Source organism: Lolium perenne, chromosome 2 (assembly GCF_019359855.2).
Source record: "Lolium perenne isolate Kyuss_39 chromosome 2, Kyuss_2.0, whole genome shotgun sequence".
In the NCBI taxonomy this organism is placed as follows: domain Eukaryota; kingdom Viridiplantae; phylum Streptophyta; class Magnoliopsida; order Poales; family Poaceae; genus Lolium; species Lolium perenne.
Window position 1 is genome coordinate 279,111,195 of NC_067245.2, and position 8,855 is coordinate 279,120,049.

Consider the following 8,855-nt stretch of genomic DNA (forward strand, 5'->3'; position numbering starts at 1 on the left):
CGCGCTCCGACGAGGTGAAGCCGAGGCGCCCACTCTCGCTGGCCGGGCGCCCGCAACGCCGCGCCGCGCCGCGCGACGCCGAGCCGCAGCCACCGCCCCCTCCTGGAACGGGCGCGGCATCTCCCTTGCAAGCAAGGTTTGCCAGCGTGGCGCCCGGCGTGGCCGCGTGGGCCCCGCCCCGTCATCGACTCGGGCTAGCCCCATCCCCGGTGAGAACCTTCTCCCAGATCCGAGATCTGGATGCTTTTGCATCCAGGGCCCCCGCCATGTTTGAAAACCTAACCCGCCGTCCCCGGCCCCTCGTTTCTTTTGCTCAAAACCCCCTGCAGGTTTCTGTACCCAACCCGGGCCCCTTTCTGCCCAGTCAGCGCCCAATCAGCACCTGGCCCGCGTGTCAGCCATGCGGCTAGCTTCCCCTGCGGTATAAAACCGTTTTCCCTTTTCCTGTTTTTCTGAAAATTGCTGAAAATGCTTTTATCTTGCAAAAATCATATCTTCTAAACCATAACTCGGATTAAAATGTGTTATATATGAAAATTGATCAGAAAAACATAAGGAACATGAATATGCCATCCATTCATCTGTTTGCATCTCGCATCATGTCGCGCCGTGATAATTTATGCATTTCACCTCACATATATGCGGAGTATTTCGGATTCCGAATATGGTTTTCCCGCTCCGTTTAATATTGAAGTAGCTCACCTTGCCATGCTATGCCATGCTAATCAACCCTTAAATTTGCCGATAGAAATGCAACTCCAACCTAATTGTTTGTCCGGGGTTCCGACTCCGCTTAAATTGGATAAGTGCATCGCATCATATCTGCCATGTCATGCATATCTTATCATGATCATGCTGATTCTTCTTTATCCGTAGTAGTAAGACTTGCATACGTTGTGTGTTCCAGCTTTTGCTTCTTCACGGATAGGATCATGAAGTGGTGTTGTGAGATACGACAAGTTCTCCGGATATTCCTCGGCAAGCTTTAACAGGCAAGCATTTCCCTTATACTTCTGCCCCTGCAGAAGTCGCTCACCTATTTTATTTTGCCTTCTTCCTCATGCTAGCTTTAAGTTGCGTTCTTGTCACGTGTCCCTTCCACTTGTTACCTCAAGCAGCCTATATTGCCTCCACCAACCACCTACTGCTATTGTTTGGTTATCGGGTCTGCCTTGCGAGTCGTAGTGCATGCTAGTGTTGTTTATATCTCGTTACCGTTACCGCTATCTTATCGGGTTATCTGTTGGGAATCATGACACATGGTTTATGGTTATATCTGTCGAGGATATCATGGTTACTTGTTAATTGTTGTTAGCGGAGGCATCGGTGGGTCAGCTGATCGTTTTGTGACGGCTCACTTGTGTTTCCTAAATATCTTAGGACCCCGAGTTCTTGTTATCTGTTCCGAGACTGAGCGCTCTAACCACACGTGGGTATGCTTCTGGGTCTCCCCTCGACCACTGCCGGAATCTACAGCTTTGTCCAGTGGCCACAACTAGTTTCGTAATGTTTTACCATTTGTTGTTGCGTGCATGCCAGCATGTTACTTATTTATTTTGGGAAGCCCCTGGGTGCCTTGTATCCCTTGTTTCTGGTATGCACGTATAGGTCGTGGAGCCTCTGCGAAGTGGTTTATCGCCCCAGTGTGTGTTTAAACCACCTAGCACGTTGACACACATAGCTAAGTCCGATTCGGAGATACGGCCGGACTTCGATACGGGTTCAACTTGGTTAGGTGGCTTCCTGGACATTGTTGTCGTGAAGGAGAGTGCGAGTCGTGATTTCCACCTGTCGCAAGTGGTTTGATCGTGCGTGTGGGCACATTTGGGCACCCCTGCAGGGTTACATCTTATCGATAAGCCGTGTCCGCGGTTATGGACGACTTGGAGCTGTATGACTCGATCATAGACAACTTACACATGTTGTTTATTAATAATAACTTGCGTAGTAAGTTAGTACAACTTCAATAATAAATGGTTAAAACTTGACAATCGTGTGAGTGCCTTTATAAGTACTTCTTGGCGAAGGGGGAACACATCGGCTGTGTTATGTTTGCAGAGTATAGAACTGTTAGTTTATGCGCTCTCTCACCTTCTCTGGTAGACGAATGTAGTAGAGTGTCTCTATAGGTTTTTAGTGCTTGCGCGCTGCCGCTTAACCCCACCATATTGCCTATGACGTTCCTCTTGCGTCCTCTAAGTCCCCTGCGTGCCTCAAGTACAAAGGACGACTGGTTGACGAATGCTTATACGTCTTGAAGTCTTGTTAAGTACGAACCCGTACTTATTGCTGCTTCTACGGGATATAACCGGGCAGGTATGAAGATATGTTCGATGAAGACGACGTTAGCGAGGGTACCCTTCCGGCTTGGCCTGGGCAGGGTTATGGACGCCACTGGTTATCTTCAGGACTCTTAGTCCAAATTAGTATCTTGTCCGTACTCGGATGTATTTGATCTTCTGTATGATTTGGATCTTTGTATGTATCTATTTGTATCTTGACTCGTTGGAGTCGTTGTTGTAATATATCTGTTTCTTGTGGGCTCTATTGTAATCCTGTTGTAATGTTACCTCTCGTGAATGATTCCACCCGCATCGCGTGCATGCTTTGGTGTGTACGAGGCGCTTGGTGGTGCGTCTCCTAAAATCGATATCGTGCGGATTTCGGCGGATTCGCTGGGATCCTCATGGTACCGGTTTTGGGGCGTCACATTCTACAACTCACATTTCTTGGAGTATCATAATGATGATATAGTATTCAAGATATGTATCCAAACCTTGTTGGATTAATGATGAGATAAAAATATTATGACGCCATTATATTTTTGTGGATTATGCTTTAGTGACTACCGCTTTTACACTAAATAGAGCATCATCATGATCCGTTGAAATGACACCATACGAGTTATGGCATAGGTAAGAAACCTGATAGTCTTTTCTTAAATTTTGGTATGCATAGCATAAGTAAATAAGTTTACAACCAAAATCGGATGAATGTCTTTGTTGGATATCCCAGAGATTTGATTGGGAATTCTTCCCACGAGACAAAGACAAAAGTGTTTGTCAATGTTTCTTATTTCCGAGAAATTGTTTCTAGTGAAGTATTTGAGTGGGAGGACAATATAATTTGATAAGGTTTATGAACCTGAGCATAATGATCAGAGTAGCACAGCATCGGAATTGGTTTCGGAAGCAGCCACAACGATCATGGCTCCCATGACTACAAAGTGTTTTAGTCATGGAGATCGAAGTACATATTGAACCTTGTAGGTATGGTTTACTTTGTGATCAAATAAATGATTTGTGGACAAAGGATTGATTTTGATCAATGATAAACCAACTACAAACAAAGAAGTTATGATGGGCCCTGACTCCGTTAAAATGGCCATGCGCCATGAAATCCATAATAGATGAATACTTTTTGAAAGTAAATGGATCTATAGACTTGGATGAAATATCCTTGAAGAAGCTCGACTTGTCGAAAAATTGTTTACGACAAAGTTCAAAGAGTTGACTACTATAAGATTAGATCTTCCGTAGAAATGCTTATAGTCTATATGGATTATTCTAGTAGGATGGCAAAATACATTACTTATCAGAAGTATGTATTAAAGGTGTATACAAGATACAACCAAGAGTTTTGCTGGTCCATGGAATATTAAATAGGTATACAAAACTTCAATTTGATGAAGTGAGTATCGCGGAGTTTGAATCTTCACCAGATGAAATAGTCAAAGAGTTTTTGATTTCATCAGAGACGATGAAGAGGCTTGCATTTGCAAGAAATTAAGTGGGAGCGCTAAGACATATTTATAATACTTTATGTAGGTGACATATAGTTGGTTATAAATAATGTAATTAAATACTTGATTAAAAAGGTTTCATTGAGAAATTAACTTCAATGAAAAGATATGAACTGAAACAAATTTAGTGTCAAGATCTATGAAGATAGATTGAAACACAAAATAAGTTTAAGTCAAAGTACATAGAATGGATATTGAAATAGTTCAATATAGAAATATTAAGAAGATGTTCTTGTCATGTGAAGTTTTAACAAGACTTGAGTGTATCTGACACTCAATGAGTAAAAACACATGAGTGATTATAGATCACGAATAATATGTACACAATCAGATATCCTATGCTCTAAGAGTGTTATGAGCATGATTCATGTGATGATCACTGAAAAACAGTAAGAATATTCTTGAGTACTTAAGAAGAACCAAGTATATATATATATAGTTTTATATGGACAAAACAAATCGTTGTAAGGTGTTGCACCGATACTAATTTTGTCACATATGAAAATAAAATTTCAAATCTCAAATTAGACTAAGTGTTGTTTAAAAGGTAGCACAATGAGCTAGAAGTTGTCTATGCTAGATTTAGAAGAATTCTAAATATTGTGACGGATTCTACAAAAGAAGGCAGAGTATGTCATTGTTTTGACAATGACAAAGGCTGTTAAGTCAAGAAGTTCTTTGAGAACTTGGTGTAGTTCCGATAATGTCAGAACTTTGAAGCTATATTGTGTGTGACAATATTAGTGACATATTTCAGACCGCGGAATTAAGGTTCCACCAGAAGACCAAACATATTTAAATGCCGACTCATTTGGAAATGAGTGATGCGTTGAGACGCAAATGAATTACAAAATACATACGTTTCTGAGCGTGTCAAATCCGTTGACTAAAAACCTCTCCCGTGAGCAATACATGATAAAGCACCATAAGGCCAAGGTGTTATATCTTTACAAATGTAAACTAGATTATTGACTCTAGTGCAAGTGGGAGACTGAAGGAGATATGCCCTAGAGGCAATAATAAAGTGGTTATTATTTATATCTTTATGTTTATGATAAATGTTTATATATCATGCTATAATTGTATTAACCGAAACATTTGTACATGTGTGATATGTAGACAAACAAGAAGTCCCTAGTATGCCTCTTAAACTAGCTTGTTGATTAATGGATAATTAGTTTCATAATCATGAACATTGGATGTTATTAATAACAAGGTTATATCATTATATGAATGATGTAATGGACACACCCAATTAAGCGTAGCATAAGATCTCGTCATTAAGTTATTTGCTATAAGCTTTCGATACATAGTTACCTAGTCCTTATGACCATGAGATCATGTAAATCACTTATACCGGAAAGGTACTTTGATTACACCAAACACCACTGCGTAAATGGGTGGCTATAAAGGTGGGATTAAGTATCCGGAAAGTATGAGTTGAGGCATATGGATCAACAGTGGGATTTGTCCATCCCGATGACGGATAGATATACTCTGGGCCCTCTCGGTGGAATGTCGTCTAATGTCTTGCAAGCATATGAATGAGTTCATAAGAGACCACATACCACGGTACGAGTAAAGAGTACTTGTCAGGAGACGAGGTTGAACAAGGTATAGAGTGATACCGAAGATCAAACCTCGGACAAGTAAAATATCGCGAGACAAAGGGAATTGGTAATGTATGTGAATGGTTCATTCGATCACTAAAGTCATCGTTGAATATGTGGGAGCCATTATGGATCTCCAGATCCCGCTATTGGTTATTGGTCGGAGTGAGTACTCAACCATGTCCGCATAGTTCACGAACCGTAGGGTGACACACTTAAAGTTGGATGTTAAAATGGTAGTACTTGAATATGGAATGGAGTTCGAATATTTGTTCGGAGTCCCGGATGAGATCCCGGACATCACGAGGAGTTCCGGAATGGTCCGGAGAATAAGATTCATATATAGGATGTCATTTTATGTGAAATAAAATGTCGCGGAAGGTTCTATGGAAGGTTCTAGAAGGTTCTAGAAAAGTCCGGAAGAAACCACCAAGGAAGGTGGAGTCCACATGGGACTCCACCTCCATGGCCGGCCAGCCCTAGATGGGGTGGAGTCCCAAGTGGACTCCACCATAGGGGCCGACCACCCCACATGGGAGGTGGAAATCCCACCTTTGGGTGGGAGTCCTAGTTGGGCTAGGTTTCCCCCTCTTATGGAAGGTTTTGGTTTCGGGTCTTATTCGAAGACTTGGACACCAACACTTGGGATCCACCTATATAATGAGGGGCCAAGGGAGGGGGCCGGCCACCCCAAGACCACAAGCTGGCCGCCCCATTGAAGTGGCCGGCCACCCCCTCCCAAACCCTAGCCGCCCCCTTCTCCTCCATATCTCCCGCGTAGCTTAGCGAAGCTCCGCCGGACTTCTTCACCGCCACCGACACCACGCCGTCGTGCTGTCGGATTCAAGAGGAGCTACTACTTCCGCTGCCCGCTGGAACGGGGAGGTGGACGTCATCTTCATCAACAACCGAACGTGTGACCGAGTACGGAGGTGCTGCCCGTTCGTGGCGCCGGAAGCGATCGTGATCAAGATCTTCTACGCGCTTTTGCAAGCGGCAAGTGATCGTCTACCGCGGCAATAAGAGCCTACTCTTATAGGCTTTGGAATCTCTTCAAGGGTTAGTCTTGATCATCCCCTCGTTGCTACCGTCTTCTAGATTGCATCTTGGCTTGGATTGCGTGTTCGCGATAGGAAAATTTTTGTTTTCTATGCAACGTTTTCCTACAGTGACATAGGCTGCAAGTTAATTTCTTGCCCTTGAACTCCAAGTGATATGTATTGGCACGGCCATTGTGTTGCACAGAACGGTCATAGAGCCATGGTCGATCCAACAGTAGGTGACAAACCGTCATAGGAACCACATCAAAATCAATGGAATCCTTATACGGTCCAATCTCAAACTCAACACGCACCATGTGGTTTACCTTCATCTCACCATTGTCACTCAACCACTGAATATAATATGGATGTTGGTGTGGTAGATACTTCAACTTCAGCTTGGTACACAACTCCTTGCTTGCTAAATTGTGGTAACTCCCGCCATCAATAATGACCTTGCAAGCCTTGTCAGGACCAACTAAAGCCTTTATTTGGAACAAATTGCAGCGCTGAGTAGATGCACTTGGAAACACATTAAGAGCACGCTGAGACACAACAATAGTGTGAGCTTCAGACGGAAAAGCATCTACACCATCACTGTCATGTAGTCATCATCATCTGGAGAATATGGATCCACATCATCTCCAGTCTCATACTCATTGTCCTCATTAATAATCATGACCTTGCGGTTAGGACAATCTCTCTTGAAGTGACCCTTGCCACCACATGTATGGCAATTCATATCGCGGTTGCGCGCAGTAGACATGCTAGAACCACTCGTACTTGCAGCAGGTTCGGGCTTCTTTGTGTTGGACACATTGGAGACCGGCTTGCTAGACAGAGTAGAATAAGGTGCGGAGTGCGAAGATGGCGTCGGCGCCATAGATAGAGGCTCCCGAGGCGTGTAGCGCCCAGCTCTCATAGCACGACCTTTGATTTGCGCTTCTTCAGCCAACTGTGATTCAGCTTCTCTTGCATGATGTAGCAACTCATTCATAGTGGTGTAATTGTGATGAAGAACAATGCCTTTGATATCATACTTCAGACCATGTAGAAAACGATGCATTGTCATCTCAAGTGACTCACGGACATGGCCACGCTGTATAAGCATCTCCATCTCCATGAAATAAGTATCAACAGTCTTCACACCTTGTCTCGAGAGGGTCAACTTATCATATATTGTTCGCAAATAATTAGTGGGGACAAAACGAGCTTGCATAATGGCCTTCATCTCGCGCCATGTAAGAACTAGAAACTCGTTGTCTTCTTGACGAGCACGTGTAACTCCATCCCACCAACGCAAAACATAACCATCAAATTCTGAGGAAGCGAGTTTCACCTTCCTATCTTAAGTATAATCATGTAAGCGCGATAACTTCTCAATCTTCAACTCCCAAGTGAGGTATTCTTCAACATCAGCTCCTCCTTCAAACTTGGGTATGGAGAACTTGGGCTTACCCAAACCATCGTCTTGTTGTTGTGGAGGACACGGCGAGCTCCGAGTTCAACAAAGCCACGACCATGGTTACCACGTCCAACACCATTACCAACACCGCGTGCTTCATCCTAAAGCTCAGGGTCTTCTTCTTCTGGTTGTTGTTGTTGAGTGAGATTATCAACAGCTAGTTGCAAAACTTGAAGACTGCGTTGGATATCCATCATTTGATCTGTCATAGTAGTGACGGTCTCATTAGTAGCATCCAGCTTCTGGGAGATCTCCTGAACAGACCCCCTAAGCTCATCATCCTGAGTGTGGAATTCACGTTGCATCTCATTACGAAGAGCTTCATACTCCCTCCATGTCATCACATTAGCGGAGTTCTTGCCTTTTCTGGTTAACAATTTTCTCATCACTAGCAGATATGGTTAGTAGATTAGTGCACTAAATCAAAAATATATATGGTGGTACTCTCACAACTCACTCAAAACTGATAAGAAAAGGAAATCTTACCGCTCCAAAGTGAATTAGTATTGCTTACCACTTGTAATGACAACTAGTGCATGGATGTAGCAAAGCGAATATGAAGGGTATAAGAACAATCACACGACAAAGTAGGATATATGTGGGGCTGTAGGTAGGCTACCTATTTGCACCAATAACAAGCTCTAGCGTTGACCGTAGACAACCAATGATACTCACACAAGGCGATAAATGTGGCAATGCAACTATATGGGTGAAAGGTTGCAATGCACTGGAGAGACACTAGCAAAGCTCAACGAAACAGTCACAAGATTGCTCAACTACAAGTGTAGAAAAGTAAACAAGGCCTTCACTTGAATCTTACTAGCACTTCACTTTTATTTTTGGATTTTCTTTTTGTAACACACGCAGCTATGTAGCTCTTTTTGCTTCTTTTCTGTTTTCTCTTTTTTTTTCCTTTTTTTATGCCTCAACTCGTTGAT

General features: G+C 43.1%; 1 long non-coding RNA gene across 1 annotated transcript; it reads left to right on the forward strand.

Moving 5' to 3' along the window:
• Positions 1-724: 724 nt before the first annotated feature.
• On the forward strand, positions 725-2,553 carry LOC139836166 (uncharacterized). The gene is made up of 2 exons (XR_011752665.1): positions 725-992; positions 2,317-2,553. It is a non-coding gene; the product is annotated as an uncharacterized lncRNA (long non-coding RNA).
• Positions 2,554-8,855: the final 6,302 nt, after the last annotated feature.